The sequence below is a fragment of the Lethenteron reissneri genome, chromosome 29 (assembly GCF_015708825.2).
Source record: "Lethenteron reissneri isolate LAM-NWPU_2019-01 chromosome 29, ASM1570882v1, whole genome shotgun sequence".
NCBI classification, from domain to species: domain Eukaryota; kingdom Metazoa; phylum Chordata; class Hyperoartia; order Petromyzontiformes; family Petromyzontidae; genus Lethenteron; species Lethenteron reissneri.
In genome coordinates this window covers 7028637-7048114 of record NC_083807.1, presented here as the reverse complement: position 1 = coordinate 7048114, position 19478 = coordinate 7028637, and positions in this window count along the sequence as shown.

Sequence of the window (19478 nt, the reverse complement as noted above, 5' to 3'; positions counted from 1 at the left end):
TAATAATTTACAGCCCTATTTTAATCTACAGCTCGATGAAGATCATTCCACGGTGTGTCTGTCACGGGGATTGTACGACCATACTTCACCACGCTGGTTAGTTCCGAGTTGGCGAAGGGGATGGAATGAGGGTGGGAAGAACCTGTTCAGATATATCTGGCCACCGATTTTAGCCGTAGGCTGGGAATCGAACTCTGGTGGCTGGGTTCTAAGCGCAGTGCGCTAACCACTGCACCACCACTCCAACCCCAGACGCATACGAGGAGTTTCTTGTAGTGGTTTTTTTCATTACTGTTTAGTCGGGGATAATTTCACATACAGTATTTGAACAGTGGAAATGGATTACCATTGTTATTTCACAGGGTATTTAACGTCAATTTTAGAACTTCGGAAATTCTCAGCAGAATTAACCAGGAGTCATGATCTCGAGGACGTAATATAATATGGGGATATTGCGTTGGTAGTGATGCACTAGCGCAAATGACAAAACACTCAGCACATTCATCAATAACACTGGCCAAAAGAGGCACTGCCCAAAACGTTGCCTATTATATAATTGTTCCTTCAAGGCAGTGCTATTGATGAATTCTTTGGAAATGTTTCACTGCATAAACATTGCCTCGGCTATTAACTATCAATTCGGTTTTGCCATTGTATGGGCTGATATGCATGTTATTGTTCGGCAACACTGTGTGTAAAATGTCAGTGTTTTTTTTGTTCATGATATAATAACAATGTCCTTGTAAAGTACTATAAATCATACCACAAACACTTACATTGCTTAATTTAAATGTGTTGGGTCATAATACTGAATATTAATGATTGCGTTTTTATCCACGAGATACGTAGCAATTGGAAACGGTTGGCGCTCCACTGCGCCGAGACATTAATTCCTATGGGGAAAATCGAGGGAACTTCCTTTCGACAAGCCAGATCGAGCAAAGTGATGCTAGTGAAGTATGGTCAACCAACTCCTTTGATAGACACGGCACGGGGAGACCTTCGTCCAGCAGGGAATTGGCTGTAATATTATTGCAAAAGCACATGCATGATGACAATTGTTTGCATTCTGACCACAAGTATTGTGGTTAATGCAGACATGATTCCTTGTAAAAAAGGTTTCAGTTTGGTGTTTTAACATCTTAACACATGTTTTTTGCCAGAAAAAATGAGAAAACCTATTCTCATGATGACAATTATTGCTGTACTCTATGTTAAATAGTCATGTTTTAATGAATATATTCATGACTATATTAATAAAGACACCTTACACGGTGTGTTTAGTTTCATTTTATGTATTATTCAATAAAAATAAAGACTATGTTTTCATTCAATGCTTATTAAAAGAAGGCCCGTATGGGACAATGGGCTACAGACCCACTAGAAATAGATACTTTTGTAGGCTTTTATCGCCAGCATAAACTCTGCCATTGTTCTGTCCTCTGCTGAATGAGGCTAGGAGTTAACTAACTACTTGATTTTTTTTTACCAGTTAAGGCCCACTGACGCACTGAGCTATATGGCTCTTAAATTTCGATTTAAAGCTTTCGTGACTGCAGGGATTCATCTTCTTGGTTCTTTCGGTAAAGTCACGTAGAAGGGAAGTAATAAAATAATAAAAATAAAACATAATAAAATAATATAATAAAATAATATATAATATAATAATATTATGTTTTATTTTTATTATTTTATTACTTCCCTTCTACGTGACTTTACCGAAAGAACAAAGAAGATATATGGCTCTTTTTCAGAAGCAACATAGCCACAAATGATAGCTCAACAAAGTGGATTATCACGTAGAAATATATACCAGCCAAACATACTTTAAACAATATACGTAGGGCTATATTGTTGTCATTATAATTATTAAATGTATAAAGCGCACAACTATGGTATAGGCAATCTCCACGTTGTGCCATTTCCGATTTATCAAAAAAATTCCAACATGCGATAGCATTTGGCAGACTTGCGTGGGCTTGAACGGAAAGCCACGTCATAGTCAGGCCAGGAAACCCCAAAGCGCAGCGTGGGCTGCCTCAACCGCGCTAGGAGCGCTCGAGCGAGGAGGGCTGTCAAGAGAGCCGCCACACCTGGGCATTGTGACCGCACGCGTGTGCCTTGGTGACATCTTCATTCAGCTGAGACCACCTGGCATATACGGTATACAGCACGGCGCATGTGGGGGGGGGGGGCGATTACTGTGGAACAACATGTGGAGACGTAGAGCAGCGGTTAGCGCGCTGCACTACGAACCTGGCCAACCGGGTTCGATTCTCGCTCCCGGCCAACACAAGTGACGACTATCTGAACCGGTCCTGGTCCACCCTTAGGTCGACTCAACCTCAAATGAGTACCTGCCACTCGGGAGAGAAAGGCGGCCACCCACCCCCTCGTGTGCCGTTCCAACCTTCATAGGTCCTCACTAACAGCACTTGCCCCAACAGTCTGTTAAGGCTATAAGGGGGATCTTTGTCTTGGGGGATGGAGAACACACGTTGAGACGGAGAGCACACGTAGAGCCCTTGTCAGTTCACTGTTGGACGTGGGCCCTCCCCTGCCCACGTCGTGTGAGTGTAGTCGTGGGAGGTTATCTGACCATACTTCACCACGCTTGTCCGGGTTGGTGAAGCCGGAGAGCATTGTCGTGCGGTATAAGAATGGACTTAGCCGCGCCGTTTTCTGCTGCCCGCCAAGTAAGCCCCGCAGTAGTCTCGTGTTGGTGGGTATATTTCATGCTCGAGTGCAAAGGGCATTGTAATGAAAACTCCTTAGAAATGTGTCATTTAATTTACTGTGTGGGATACAATGCATACTGCAACTCAGTGCGCTTCCACATAAAGTATGCACAGTGTACGGTGGTATTCAATATAGTAAGTACATGGTATTTGGTGCAGTTAATATTAATAATGACATAATCTCCTGAGTGAGTACATTATTTCTGAAACCGGTCATATGTAAAGCTTTGATTTAACAGTGATAGTTCACGGCTGGTTTCATAGGTCATCATCTCCCCACTTCCACGTGTTTTCTCGCATCTCCAATGACATTTTACTCACGGTGACACTTTCCCTGGGTGGATCAAATTCATTGAGACGTAAATCACCCAGTCAGTTCCGAGGTGTGATGTCATTTCACCTTTAAAAATACGCAAATTCAAGGCTGAAGAAAATAAATGAATTATGCAAGCAGCATTATTATTTAACTATTCTACACCTTTAACAAAAACTGTAGCCGGGCAGTGGCGGCTATACACGTGGCCTGTAATCTGGCATTTTGGAGGCAGCGAGGGGTGATGGGTCGCACGAATGTTGTGAAACTCCCTTCCTGTGGTCGTCGAGATGTTATACCCTAACTCAGGGGTCGGGAACCAAAACAACAAGGCGAGCCATTTTTCCCGATTTAGGTAAAAACAAAAACAATATTTCAAGAGCCGCAATGCATGTGGTTGAATGCGGGATGGTGGTCCTTAATACATAACGTCACGAAGCAGTCCTTAGTGAGCCGCATGCGGCTCCGAAGCCGCAGGTTGCTTACCCCTGCCCATGGTGAACTGGACTTCCATGGTCACAGGGGTAAGAAACAAAAATTACAAGCAGAGCCATTTATTTCGAATTTCAAGAGCCGTCACTGCAATCCTTTAAGAGGTAGCATGCCAACCCATGTCCTAGCTAGAAGGGAGTACAACAAAAATGTAGACTCCACCTGATCCGTCTGTAGGGGATATTGTTGCCCCCTCACATGCCGTGAGTCTTCTCCGGGAGCTCCGTTTTCCTCCCACATGTATAAATACATGAATAGATTGAGGACCACAGAGCGTGGGCAATTGTTGGTGCCAGCTCACAGCGTAGCTGCTGCCTTCCTGTTCATCTGTGGTTCCTCTTCACACCTCTGAGTCATTATTGCTCTACGAGATTGGGCGGATACTGTGCAGTGTGTTACAAGTTGAAATTATTATATAATAAAACTGCACTACATATATAGCCCAGTCACGAATGTCTGCACACCAAAAACTAAATTCGCCTTACTTTAATATGGGTTCTGCTTTTTGGCTTGATAAATTTGAGCCCTGATAATTAAAATATTGGATTGACTGTCATGCAATGAATCTCACTCTCATATGCAGAGTTAGTGGGAATGTCTGCCCTCTAATGTGTGGACCATAGGTCACTTTCAGGGATCTCGGAGTTGGCCCTGTGATATTCACGCTTGGAATCACACTGAGAAACAGAGGGATGAACATGGATTTGAGAGCACGTGCTGGTTAAATACATCATTCAGAAAAATTATGGGGCATTTGTGCAGGATCCGTAACTGGAAGTGATAGTGGCCAGTGGAGATGGAACTATGACATCAACTTGTGTGCAGGCGCTGGGTGGATTGTTACTACATCTCCGGACCATGAGAGATGGCTACAGTTTTGGGAGGCCTTCATCCAGCAGTGGATTTATCTTTGATGGTGATGATGGTATTTGGCTGCTATAAAGTTCCACGTGATAAGCCACTCCATTGAGCTATCATTTGTGGCCAGGTAGGTTCTGAAAATGTTCTACATAGCTTAGTGGGCTTTACCTGGTAAATAGAAAAAATATGTTAGTTTGTAGTTTACGCTGTGAGGATGTATGGTCCCACTACCGCAACAGGGCATTTTTTTTTTAATTAACACGTTCCTTCGGAGTGGGCAGGTAGGAACTTGGTTGGACAGCGCATTCGTGCACGACAAACAAATATGCACGACAGACAGACAAATAATCCCTTTTGGGCAGTGTGGAACATTGTTCCTACCTATATTATTTATACTGTCACATGCAGGGTCAGTGTCCTCTAACTCAAGTGAGAAATGGGTGTCCGCAGCTCTTCTCCATTGGCAACCCAGTTGTAGTTGAGCGTCCACATTCTAACGAGAGCTTTCCACATTGCCGCCCAACTACATTGCCACCAAACAAAATCAACACCCAACCACATCACCACCCAACTACATTGCCACCCAACCAAAACGCCACACAACCACATTGCCACCCAAACAGGATGGCGCTGTGTACACAACAATTGTGTGCCACAGTTTTAAAGCAGTGTACATTGTATAATATGACTCACTTTCCAACCGGATTGGCCATGATCACACGTACTGACTGTGAAGCACAAATACAGCAGCATTGTTCGAACCGTGGTGGGCATTTATATGAGACACCATTTATATTCATGCCCAACTATGAAACAGCGTGACAGAAATCCAATGACATCATTAAATATAAAGTTCAATCTTGTGACGTGCATGACAGACAACCTTATATGATGTTTTTTTCTGTCTCTGGCTTCCCATCAAATATGCACATTTTAATTAACCGAAGCATTTATTAAACTAATAATTTGTATTCATTTATTCATTCAAAAGTAACCTCCCAACATTCGCAAATAAACAATATCAAAATAAGCAGCTATCATGGCCAATTCAGAGGTTTCATGATTCATATTCTGCATTCACACGCACACACCTTGATGCATGTGATTCAGATTGCTTGCAGGCCTTCACACTTGGCAGGTAATAGCATACGTATACTGCCCCTGTGGCTTTGCGTGTTTCACGGAAGCAGGATAGTGTTAGCTACATGCCGACACTATTTAGTAGGCTTTAGGGAGCAGCCCCGATATACATTTTAATTGGAGTTTGCAACAATGCACCATAAATACACAGATGGTCGCGTGGATTATTTCTCCGGGGCCTCCGTTGCTGCGTATATATGTCTCGATATAAAATTTGTGTTTAAAAACATGTCTCCATGACAAGGAGCGCTATAACGAATCAGTGTTTTAAGGGCTCGCTCTAAGCAAGATCTGTCTGTACTGTACCGCGCTCCAACGTCCCAATGGTCCCCCTTCACCGACCGGCACAGATCAGCGTGGTGGACTCTGGTCAAATAACACCCAACAGGCTGCACGGCTTGGGAAAGCCCTCATCTAGCAGTGGATTGACAAAATGACTAAACGTGTACAGTACTTGTACCCATCGAGGGGACGTGGGATTTCCTCATTCACCCAGGTTGTCTCCCACATGCAATAAACTCAACGTGGAATTGGCCAACTTTACAAACAGAACCGTGTTAAAAAAAATCGTTAACACGCAGGTCTCTTCTGGAAAAACAAAAATGTAGAATAACTGAATTGTGATTGTAATTAACTCATAAACTGTCAACCCCGAAGTAACTATCAGGGATTTAATGGTTCATTGCCATAGCAATTCGATAATTTGTCGGAATAGTCAGTCGCGATTCGAACTCAGTATTTATTTTCACAATGTAAAAATAGTGACTTCAAAGGTGACACAAAACCATTGACCATTCTTCACTGAGATGACCAATTCGCTTATCAATCGCCACTGACATTATTAGCTTGTGGTGAGCAAACGAACTCACCCTTTCGGGGTTCATAACACATGACGTAAGTCACCTTGTCACACTGCTTTAAGCCATACGTTTTGTACAAATACATCACCCGCACACGTAATGCATGTGGCTTGAGCTTAGGAATGATTCCACCCTGTTTTTACTACCGTCTCTACTGTGGATACCATATGTATTTGCTCGTAAGGGGCCGCCCATAAATGACGTCACGCACCTAGGGGGGGGGGGGTCAGATATTTGTGACGATGTGTGACGAGGGGGGGGGGGTTGAGAAATGTGACGTCACATCAAAATGCGCAACTTTAAATAAATACAGAATTGTTATAACAACACTAATTGTTTTAACAACACTCCTACAACATCAGAGTGCAACGCCACATTAAATACGCACTACAATGACAATAGTTTAAAGCGCTTTGAAGCATGTTTTATTTTTGAAATGGAAATATGTTTTTTTTGGGGGGGGAGGCAGAGCTTTGTGACGTCATATATGAGGGGGGGTCTGATTTTTTGTGACGCCGTGTGACGAGGGGTTGGGGGGGTCAAAAATCGTCCAAGATCGCGTGACGTCATTTATGGACGGCCCCTTAAGTAATAGACATGATCAAAGTATTTCGGAGCTGCCGTCATAATAATCCCTTAACACGATAGCGTTCTTCATTCTATCTATATATATAAAATCGTGCATGTCTGTCTGTGTGTGTGTGGATTTCGGACCATACGCACTTTCATTGGACGGCGGTTGCCCCTGGCAACGGCTAGCGACGCCTTCGCCGCTTTCATTGGACCTGGCAACGGCTAGCGACGCCTTCGCCAATGGCTGCAGTTTCATTGGACGGCGGTTGCCCCTGCCAACGGCTAGCCACGCCTTCGCCACTTTCATAGGCTCCGTAAATAATTAAATAATAGCCATTACACAGTATTGTTGGAGCGCTAGGGGGGGGGGGGAAGGAACGCCACCCGTACCCTGCCTCTGCCGGGTGGACAATTTTGGCGAGGCCGCAGGCTCTGCACGCTACTAGGCCTCGACACCCACCACGCCACTCTGAGGTAAATTCATCAAAGTTTTTCCTACTCTTCACTCCACCCCCACCACAATGTGTGCAATTTATATTACTTTTAAACCCAACGCGCCAACAATCGATTACTTAAATGTTCACTGTACAAAGTCATTAAGCTGGGTCAGCGTACTGCCAGTCTATCATGTAGACTGTAGCCTGCTTATTAAACTCGGTGAGCGTACTGCCACTCTATCATGTACACTCTAGCCTGCTTATGAAGCTGAGTGCGTGTACTGCCAGTATATAATGTGGACTGTAGCCTGGTTATTATAATCGATTCTTTATATGTTCTTTGTACAAATAGTCATTAAGCTGGTTGAGCTACCCCAGTTCCATTCCAACTCACGCCCACCACCGCTGACGATTATTTGAAACGGACCTGGGCCTCCCCTAGGTCGACTCAGCCTCAAACGCGTAACTGCTGTCGTGTGTGAACATCGTCACTGGGGAGACAAAGGCGGCCGGCCATCGTGGATCCAAGTCCCGGGCGAAGCCGGGTCATGTGTATGTGTGTATGTGTTTATGTGTATGTCTGTGTGTCTCTATGTATGTGTGTATGTATGTGTGTGTATGTGTTTGTGTGTATGTGTGTCTATGTCGGTTTTTTTGTATGTCTTTATGTGTATGTCTGCGTGTCTGTATGTATGTGTGTATGTACGTGTGTGCATGTGTTTGTGTGCATGTATGTGTGTGTGTATGTATGTGTGTGTATGTGTTTCTGTGTATGTATGCGTGTGTATGTATGTGTGTTATGTGTGTGTCTGTGTGTCTGCATGTATGTGTGTGTGTATTGTGTATGTGTTTGTGTGTATGTATGTGTGTGTTTGTGTGTATGTGTTTGTTTCTGTGTATGTATGTGTGTATGTATGTGTGTGTATGTGTTTGTGTGTATGTCTGTGTGTGTATGTATGTGGGTTTTTTGTATGTGTTTATGTATATGTCTGTGTGTCTGTATGTATGTGTGTATGTACGTGTGTGTATGTGTTTGTGTGTATGTATGTGTGTGTATGTATGTGTGTGTATGTGTTTCTGTGTATGTATGTGTGTGTATGTATGTGTGTTATGTGTGTCTCTGTGTGTCTGCATGTATGTCTGTGTGTATTGTGTATGTGTTTGTGTGTATGTATGTGTGTGTTTGTGTGTATGTGTATGTCTGTGTGTATGTATGTGTGTGTATGTGTGTGTATGTGTGTGTATGTATGTGTGTGTATGTGTTTGTATGTGTTTGTGTGTTTACGCTCGCATTACAAAAATGTGTTGCAGGTCTAAGGCGTTCCTCGCGCAGCATTGCCGCTTTATTATTGCAATCGTTTACTGCCGTGCGCACCCTGAAAGTCGTGTGTGTCTGCAGCAAGCGCGTGTATGTGTACCTATGGACGCGCGCGCGTGTGTTGTGTAGGGGGAACGGTAGTGTAGTGCTTAGCGTGCTGTCTGTGTGTGTGTGTCTGTGTGTGTGTCTGTGTGTGTGCGTGTGTGGTGTGTGGGGAGCGGTAGTGTAGTGCTTAGCGTGCTGTCTGTGTGTCTGTGTGTGTGTCTGTCTGTGTCTGTCTGTGTGTGTCTGCGTGCGTCTGTGTGTGTGTCTGTGTGTGTGTCTGTGCGTGTGTGGTGTGTGAGGAGCGGTGGGTGTAGTGCTTAACGCTACGCTGCGCTACCAACCCGGCGAACCGAGTTCGATTCCCGCTCACGGCCACCACCGGTGACGATTATTTGAACCTCCCCTAGGTCGACTCAGCCTCAAACGAGTAACTGGTGTGGCGTATTAACATCGGCACTGGGGAGACAAAGGCGGCCGGGCGTGGTGGATCCAAGTCCCGGGCGAAGCCGGGTCATGTGTATGTGTGTATGTGTTTATGTGTATGTCTGTGTGTCTGTATGCATGTGTGTATGTATGTGTGTGTATGTGTTTGTGTGTATGTATGTGTGTGTGTATGTATGTGGGTTTTTTTGTATGTGTATGTCTGCGTGTCTGTATGTATGTGTGTATGTACGTCTGTGGATGTGTTTGTGTGTATGTATGTGTGTGTCTATGTATTGTGTGTATGTGTTTCTGTGTATGTATCTGTGTGTATGTATCTGTGTTATGTGTCTGTCTGTGTGTCTGCATGTATGTGTGTGTGTATTGCCTATGTTTTTGTGTGTATGTATGTGTGTGTTTGTGTGTATGTGTATTTCTGTGTGTATGTATGTGTGTGTATGTGTGTGTATGTGTTTGTGTGTGTGTATGTATGTGTGTGCATGTGTTTGTATGTGTTTGTGTGTTTACGCTCGCATTACACAAATGTGTTGCAGGTCTAAGGCGTTCCTCGCGCAGCATTGCCGCTTTCTTTTTTCAGTCGTTTACTGCCGTACGCACCCTGACAGTCGTGTGTGTCTGCAGCAAGCGCGTGTATGTGTACCTATGGACGCGCGCGCGTGTGTTGTGTAGGGGGAACGGTAGTGTAGTGCTTAGCGTGCTGTCTGTGTCTGTGTGTGTGTGTCTGTGTGTGTGTGTCTGTGTGTGTGCGTGTGTGTGTGCGTGTGTGGTGTGTGGGGAGCGGTAGTGTAGTGGTTAGCGTGCTGTCTGTGTGTCTGTGTGTGTGTGTCTGTCTGTGTGTGTCTGCGTGTGTCTGTGTGTGTGTCTGTGTGTGTGTCTGTGCGTGTGTGGTGTGTGAGGAGCGGTGGGTGTAGTGGTTAACGCTACGCTGCGCTACAAACCCGGCGAACCGAGTTCCATTCCCGCTCACGGCCACCACCGGTGACGATTATTTGAACCTCCCCTAGGTCGACTCAGCCGCAAAACGAGTAACTGGTGTGGCGTATTAACATCGCCACTGGGGATACAAAGGCGGCCGGCCGTGGTGGATACAAGTCCCGGGCGAAGCCGGGTAGTACAGCTAGTATATATATAAAAAGACATCTGTTCATAACCCGGGTATTGTATGTCAACACAGTAGGCCTGCACAGAAGTGATGCCGTGTTCCTCTTATGTCTCTTCATCGCAGGGCATGCAATGGCAGGTTGCATTTGAAAGCAAGTGACACGTTGCTGATTGGCACAGTGATGAGCACTGCGTGGGATTGTGAACTACCAGCCCTTCTGTGTGTGACTAAGCCGGACCGCATGCTTTGAGAAACCTGTCCGCTCCACGGTCTGAGCGTGCGTGCGTTACTGAGCGGTTATGTAACGCATGGAGAAGCGCACTGTATTGCAAACCCGGTGACCCGAGTTCGATGCTCGCTCACGACCAGTAACAGTGGCCTAATATTTGAATCGGTCATGGGGCCGTCCCCCAGGTCGACTCAGCCTCAATCAAGTACATTGTGTTGTGTAAACGTGAGCACTGGGGAGACAAAGGCGCCGGGGCGCGGTGTTGGCCACCCACTTCAACGTTTGCCGTCTCGGCCTTCATAACAGCAGATGTCCTAACAATCCTTTAAAGGCTATACTGGGACCTTTGAGTTGTTATGTAACGTGGCCAGTTGTTTGAATGTGTTCGGAAACGACTGAATAATTTAACAAATGAGGCTGAATATAAGTATTAGAAAAAACAAGTTACATACAGCAAGTTTGGAAAAAAATATTTTAAGATCAAGACCTGAAAATCTAGTAAAATGTATACAAGTCCATAATACAGTTTTTTTGGGTTAGATCGCGTAAATATATAAATGTGTCGTGAAATCCGCCACCATCCTACACAGCCAATTCGTTTGTCACGTAAACAGAACGTGCCAATTCGTTACTAGTACAGCACACCGGTGTGATGGAGAGCCAAGCCACAACATTTACAATCTGAGTACGACGTTTCGCCAGTAATTACAACTAGCTTCATCACAATCTGGCTGTTGCCTGAAGCAGCATGGGTGTCTGGACAGCCACAACATTCGTGTGCATGGCTAGGATACATCCTTAAGATGTTGGACACAGACATCGTGCTATTTTTGAGTTTGTGTTTTTTTACTCTTCAACAATGCACCATAAATACACAGATGGTCGTCTCTGTACTGAGTCACGGATCATATCTATAATCTAACCAAATAACCACCGGGAACCATTCGGCAAGTGAAGCTACCCCCACTTTCCAAAGTGTGGTGGCGCTCATGGAGGGACGAGCTCAAGATATCCCTGCCTTCCATTGATGTATAAGGGAGAACGAAAAAAGTCACATTACCCCGTATTATAGTGCTTCTCAACCTTGGGGTCATGACCCAAAGTGGGGTCACTGCACATGTTGGATGGGGGTCATGAGCAAACACAAACACGGCGCTTGGGCAGAGGGCCGTTAATGCCACGATGCCGGATTTATAGGAAAATAGTGTGCGTCATTTCCATATCTACCAGTTTACCCTGCCCTTCCTTGGCCATCGGACTCGATGACTCTCCAGCACGTGCTTTTCTTGCCCGGTTGCTTATCCAGATGCTTACCACAACTGGTCTCAACCACCCACTCACTCACCGACTCACTTCCCACCTCGCCGGATGTCTCATATGTCTCATTGGCCCGGCTACCAACAACGCCCACAGACGAGCCCTTCCACACACATGCGATAACCCATGTTAATGTTCCTTGTTTAGCAAAAGAAATATGGATTGCTGTAGTTTTGTGGACTCTTTATTTTTTAAACAATGGACTTAATTGTGAGGTATGTGCCACGACTTAGGCAGAGTCTAGTGAATACATGGGACAACTCTTCGTTGTGTGAACATTCTCAAACATTGGTGTTGTCTTATACACATTTAACACTTACAGTGCGCTCCCCCTTCTCAAAGGCACAAGGATTATCGGGCCGTTGCCTATCAAACTTTCCGAGATGAAATCTCAAAGGTGAAGAGTAACAACAAATAATTGTAGAAATGAAAAGGGTTGAATGGTAAGTACATGCAATGTTATGTGCAGTGAAATGAATGTGTTACTTTAACTCTCAGCCTTATGGACACGTTTGTGTGTGAAAATACAGCGTGTGTCATTTGTACATAGGATAATAAACATTGAGGAAAAAATGCCAAAATTAATCATGGACTCAACTAAAACTATGAAGCTATATTTTTCATTTGTCATGTAAGGCCAACTGAGCTACGAAGTTACAGAAGTTACCTGGCCACAAATAATAGTTCAACGAAGTGGCGTATCATCTGTCCATTTATAGCAGCCATATACTCTAAACTCTAAAGGCATTGTTACTGGTAGGAACCTCCTGGTTACACCAGCCCACAGGGGATTATTCTGTCCGTCCGTCGTGCATCCAAAAATGGGAGGGGTGGGGCTGGGTGGAGAGGGGAGGGTGAGTAGTGGGGAGGGGCTGGGAGGGCAGGGTGGGGCTGATTGGGGGGTGGGAGGGGTGGAGCTGGGTGGGGAGGGGCTGGTCACCCCGTGGTGCCCTTATAAAACTCAACGTTTAACCTACTCACGCCGGCTTGTGCCCGCCCTCACAGTCAGCCATATTTGCGGAATACACCACGCCGCCGTTGACCCTGGCCATTGACCGAGCAACCCAACGTTCCAACCAGTTCCCTCCGCAGAAATGTGTTTCTAAATGTGGAGGGAAAACCGGAGGACCTGAGAAAAATCCACGCGACCACAGGGAGAACATGTAAACTCAAAATATACGGGCGTCAGGGTCGGGATCGATCCCACCAACCAGCTCCTCCGTATCAGGCGAGATAGTTAAAATCTCGCCATTGCGTCACCCAAAGCTCACATGTAATTGCACGCATGAAAAAATGAGATAGATACCATTAATTCTTGATGTAAAATATAGAGTAATTTGTGTTCCATTTTTATAAAAGTTTGGGTACTTAGTGTGGGGTGTGCTCACAACCTTCTATCTCAGCAACGCTTAGCATTCATCTCATTGAGTTCCTCTTTTTCGGGTTCAGTTTCTCAACGTTCCCCCAGATGTGTGACCACAAACGGGTAGTGTTCGAGTCAAACCTTCCTTATAGCTGCAAAATAGTATACCTTGCTTTTTTCAATCCCAAGAGTAAGCTCCAGGAGAGACGCTCTTGTGAAACGTAAGTTGAAGCTTGATTTTAAGCTTTCGTGACTGCAGGAATCCATACTCTTTGTTTTTTTCGGTGGGAAAGTGCTTTCCCACATGATGATGGATGCTTGTGTTGCGCCCGAAACGTCGTGATGTATTTTATTTTATACCTACGTGATTTTACCGAAAAAACAAAGAGTATATAAGTTTAAGGTGAAGGGCCAGACATTGCATACCCAAGTCGAGTATAATGATCGTCCATGGACAGCGATGATAGAGTTTATGTGTACATAAGTGGCTGATAAGGCCAATCCTGGAACCACATGTTGTTGCAAGTCACTGCGTGTGGAAGGGCCTCCAATAGAGGGAGTTCCAGAGAGCCCCCCCCGAGGGTATTTGGCCTACTCTTGCACGCTGGTCAGACGTATTGGAAGCGGTGGGAGGACCCACACTTTACCCAACGACATGCAACCTACCCATTGACTGTCTATAGTAAACTCCTTTTTTACTGTTGGGTGGACAGAGAGATGGGGGGGGGGGGGGTTTAAGAAACTTGTGAATGTGGGGAATATAAAAATACACTGACAGTTAAAATTCACTGATTTGAATACCATCTTCTCGGTGGTGCATTCTTCTTGTAAAATAGTAATTGGAATGATCATAACAGACAAATAAACTTGCATTTAAAAGTTATATATATAAATGATTGAATATAACATCATGTGAAGGCATACTGTCATTAGCATGGATAATTGGAATACAAATTCTCAGTAATAGAGTGTTTTTTTACTTCTTTATACCGGGGTCTCTTCTGTTCACAATACCCTGGCAACGTGTACTATCCAACGCGCCAGTGCGTAGCGCTTTCACTTTCTTATCCGTGGAAGTGTTGCCGCCTCCTGGCGGTTTTGACTTACATCAGTTCGTGGGTGACCAATATCCATAGACAAGGAGCCATCATAAAACAAAACTGCAAGTTACTCGGGGATTACATCACTACATTGTCTTCGTGCAATAAGTATTTAACGTTCATAGAGGAAAAACTCACTGGACCAGCGTTTTCTAACACCGAATACGAGCCAAATGATGGGGTTTAGCAGCTGACCTTCCTGTACCTTTGGTTAATTATACAATAATAATAAGAAGTGGGCACCTCCCCACTTTTAATACAGTCGAGTGCATTAAAAGTGGAATATTACCTGCAGATGGAGAGACAGAGAAATAGGCTAGGAGAGGTGTTGGTTAGCCATTCACTCGTGTATCACGCTAAGTAATGAATGCACCACTTCAGGAACTCCTGCTGTCTCTTAGAGACGTACATATGTATTGCACAGTCGTTTGTGCTAGAATTCATCCTTGTTTGAGCAGGCAAAGATGTGATGGTACATATGTGTTGCAGCGTTTGCCCCATCTATACATTTAACACAATATATTGAATGCAGGCCTAAGCCTGATTCGTGCTCAGATGTGTAATCATGAGCCAGGGATTGGTTTTAGGCATCGGGCTGTGGTATGGCAAGCGATGGCAGTGCTGATTCATTGCTACATCGATGCAAAAACTATAAAAAGTATGTTTCATTTTATTTTACCAGGTAAGGCCCATTGTGCTATATAGATGTTTTTCAGAAGCAACATGGCCACAAACGATAGCCTAATGAAGTTTCTTATTGCGTGGAAATGTATTACAGCCAAATACTGTAAACGCATGTTCTAAATGTGGAGGGAAAGCCATGTCACCACGGAGAGAACCCATCATCACGGTCTAGGACCCTCAAGAGAGGGATCCTTTAGACTGAGTGACGCTTTCCTCGGAAAATAATTGGCATTCTCGTAATTATCCGTGGCACTCTTTCCATGACCGTTGTCATCTCTGCTGTCAGAGTGATCCGCAATTCTTTCCATTATCTGCGGACCAACCCCTTTCTATAACCAACGTTTTTTACAAATAGGCGGAAGAAAGTGGAATAAGTCACAGGCAATAACTAAATAAATAATAATATCCATGAGGCCTGCAGTTAATAAAAATCCGACAGGAGGCTGACTTGTTCGTCATGCCACAGACACCCAGGGGAGCTGAGGGGCAAGACATTTGCACCTTACTTAGATTTGCAAGTGATAATTGGCCACTCAATGCAATATATGATTTGAGATATCCCACAGATATGGGAATGGCCATGGAATTAACCAACTAGTGCACGCAACCATGAAATCATTAAATTGTTTTGTTGTGCACATTAGCAGATGTAAGACTGATTTTTCTTATTAACTGCATCTGAGTGATTTTATGATGGACAGGAGTAATTTTTGTACCAGAAAATAAGAAGAAAATTATTCATCCATGAACATGTTTACCCATAACTTGTCCTTCCACCTCATAGTGGAAAGAGAAGTTTCACTATGCAGTCAATTGTTCATTTGTGTATTGTTTATGAAGAAACTACAGATATGCATTGCTCTTGCACTACCCTTTATAAAAAAAAGTGTCTGATATTCTAATTAGTGTACGGTGGCTGCCATCTCTGCTCGGAGCTATGAGCCAAGGGTTGAAATTCCATGGCCCTGTGGCAAGAACCAGTCTCTTCATAGTATACAAGCAAAACACTCATGAATGGAATGGGCCTAACTTCACAGTGTAGGACCCTCTTGAGAGGGAGCCTTCCGACTCAGTGAAGCTTTCCTCGGAAAATAATTTACATTCTCGTTATTAACTGTGGCCCTCTCTTCATGACCGTTGTCATCTCTGCGGTCAGGATGATCTGACAAAGTAGTATCTATTGTATCGACCCTATGGCTTAAGTCCACCCTATAACCTTCCGATTGTAAGTTGCATCTTATGCCAAAGCGTTAACCCGATGGAGAAACCGGAATGTGGAATTGCCATCACTGGCTCAAGATCACAAATAGAAATGGGGCTAAGCCTCCGGGACTAAATTAAGAATGGGGTGTTACTTTAATATTTTTAATCTATATTATATGATGACTTCATACATTATATGAAAGAATATTTAACGGTGTTAATATAATACTTCTATACTTTTATACCGTGCTGTATTTACTAAGATGAGTAGCAACATGCATAGTATGATGTCTGTCATATCTAGACTGACAGTGCACTATGCGGTATTATGTACTGCACAGCTGTATGTAGTCCAAGGCTTACATCTTCTCTATTGCCCATTCTCTTCCTCTTCCCTCCCCTTACCCATCCACGTCTTCCCATCCCTCCCCTACACTTCCGTGACCTCTCAGTATCCTCTTTCACGGTCACCCATTCCTCAACTCTTGCATGCCCCTGCCATCTCTGTAATTAAATTGTGTCACCGTGTTGTAAACTATGTTAAGTGCATTCTAGATTTGAAGTTTGCGTGACTGCAAGGATCCATACTCTTGGTTCTTTCGGTAAAGTCACGTAGGTAAAGAAACGAAAAATATAAATAAATAAAAAATCACGACGTTTCGATTGCAACACAAGCAATCATCATCAGATGTCACAACCACAGCAAGAAAATTTACTGCAGTAAAATTGGTTGTGACATCTGATGATGATTGCTTGTGTTGCAATCGAAACGTCGTGATTTAATTTATTTTATCTTTTATTTTTATTTTATTTACCTACGTGACTTTACCGAAAGAACCAAGAGTATGTTATAATGCCATGAGTGAAGGTACTGTATGAATATAAATAAAATAAGACGATATAGTGGTGCGAACAGTTAAACGATCACCGGAACCTGTAAAGTGGCTCCTATTGAGAGGCCCAAACTACAGAATTGAATGTGCAGAGAGTGATAATCTTAAGCATGTGAAAATTGATGCCTTTTCTCGTTAAGTGTTACTGCACACTGATTTCGAGTGAATGGTTATTCGTCAAGTGCCATTGAGTGAAGGTGTTAAATATAGTGGCCAGATCACGTGACAAAGCTCAGGGCCCAGAAACATTCACGTTGCTTTGATAGGAACAGAAAATGCTAATAAATTATTTAAGAATGAAAACTATATTTTGAGAAATACATTTTAAATGTCTAAATGTTTCTGTGAACATGAAGCCAGAATACGTGAACTCTGCCCAAAAGTGGAATGTATTATATCCACTCTGGAGTGATCAGGGCTTGATTTCAGACATGTCTGTCCAGGTTTGTGTCCAATAAAATACATACTCACCCTCCACTCCCCATCCCATGTACCTCTCGCTATCACTGGGGCTGCTATTGGATCTACTTGCCTGACCCGTCTACCAGGGACCTGCAACATATTCAGTTAGAAATGTAGCCCTGAATGTGAACCAAGCGCTCTGCTACAGCACCGCCAGCTGGATTACGACCTTATGTTTGCGAGATGTTAACTACCTCGCATAGTATGCAGGAGGATCATGGGTTTGATCCTGACCCTGACTCCTGTATATTTGGAGCTTGCATGTTCTCCCCGCGGTCGCGTTGATTTTTCTCCGGTACTTTCGGTTTTGCCCTCCACATTTAGAAACATGCATTTAGGGTATTTGGCTGTTAAAATGTTCCACACACTGTAAGCCACTTCGTTGAACTGTCATTTGTGTCCAGGTCGCTTCTGAAAAAGAGCTGTACAGCTCAGTAGACCTTACCTGGTACGCAAACTAGTAATGGGAAGAGCTTTCCGTTATTCATTTTTAACAGACGAGAGGACTTAAATGGCAAATTCATCCTAGCAAGCTGGTAACGTATTTGTAAGTCCCAGTGGATAACAGAAGTTACAGTTACAGTTTTAGTGTGAAATATAACTTGCGAATGTGTGCACTAGGTATGCAACTATGTAACGATTCATCAATAAAAAAATATCGACGACTATGCACACAATCATCATCAGCCGTGATATGTACACTGCTGAACGAAGGCCACCGCAAGCTGTCTCCATTCCCCATGGTATATGGATACAATCAATGATCCATCTAACTCCAGCACACGAGCTTAACGTGTCGCTCCATCTCTACGGTAGACATCTTTTCAGGCGTGTTTTCTTCTCCAACTGCCACTAGATTGTGAGGCTAGGCCACAATTGGGCGTCATTCCTAGTTCTGCCCGAGCCCACTGCTTTTCTTCACTGTAATTGTTATCTCTTCATCTTGTGTAATAGCATTTGATCCACGTGTCTCTCTCTCCGTCTCTCAATTAAATTTCCAAGCATGAAGCTCTCTCCAATCGGTGCAAACATTAATCTTTCCTTCAATAGTTTTTTTAATGGCCATGTTTCTGATGCATTTGTCACCGCAGGTAATATATACGCCGATCAAGCAACTTTCTTCTGAGGCTCATTTGAAAATGCCTGTTCGAAGGATAAAATAAGAAAACACATCAGAGGACATATATATAATTCAGTCATTGGTAGTGAACCGGGATTAACATAATGAAATAGAGAGGTGGATGAAATTAGGCTCAAGTGTGTGTTAAATACGCTCAACAAGCTCGCATCAAATTGCACGTCTTGAGAAACGATGATGTACGATTCATATAAAGCGTGCAATCGGTTCGCACAAACCCAACAGCTACTCTAGGTTGTACATGCACCGCATTGGAAAACAAACTCAATTTTGACATTTCGATTTAAAGCTTTCATGACTGCAGGGATTCATCTTCTTGGTTCTTTCGGTAAAGTCACGTAGAAGGGAAGTAATAAAATAATAAAAATAAAACATAATCGTGAGAATTATTTTATTATGTTTTCTTTTTATTCTTTTATTACTTCCCTTCTACGTGACTTTACCGAAAGAACCAAGAAGATCAATTTTGACAATTCATTGAATCACGGAAGCTTGGAGGGATGAATCACGATGTTGTCTCATGGGCGCTTTTCACAATATGCGGTTTTTGGTTTTGTCGTAAGACCAAATGGTAAGTTGTTGCGCAATGAACATTTAAAAACGCAGTGTTTTTTAAGTCTTATGCACTTCACAAGCGTTTTGTAATTCATGTCAACCGAGAACAACAGGAACGGATAGCATGATACCAGGAGGAGCTTTATTCCATATCTGTGTACTTTGCATGTTTAAACAGGCGAGAGAATGCAAACGAACATGATTTAACAATTAT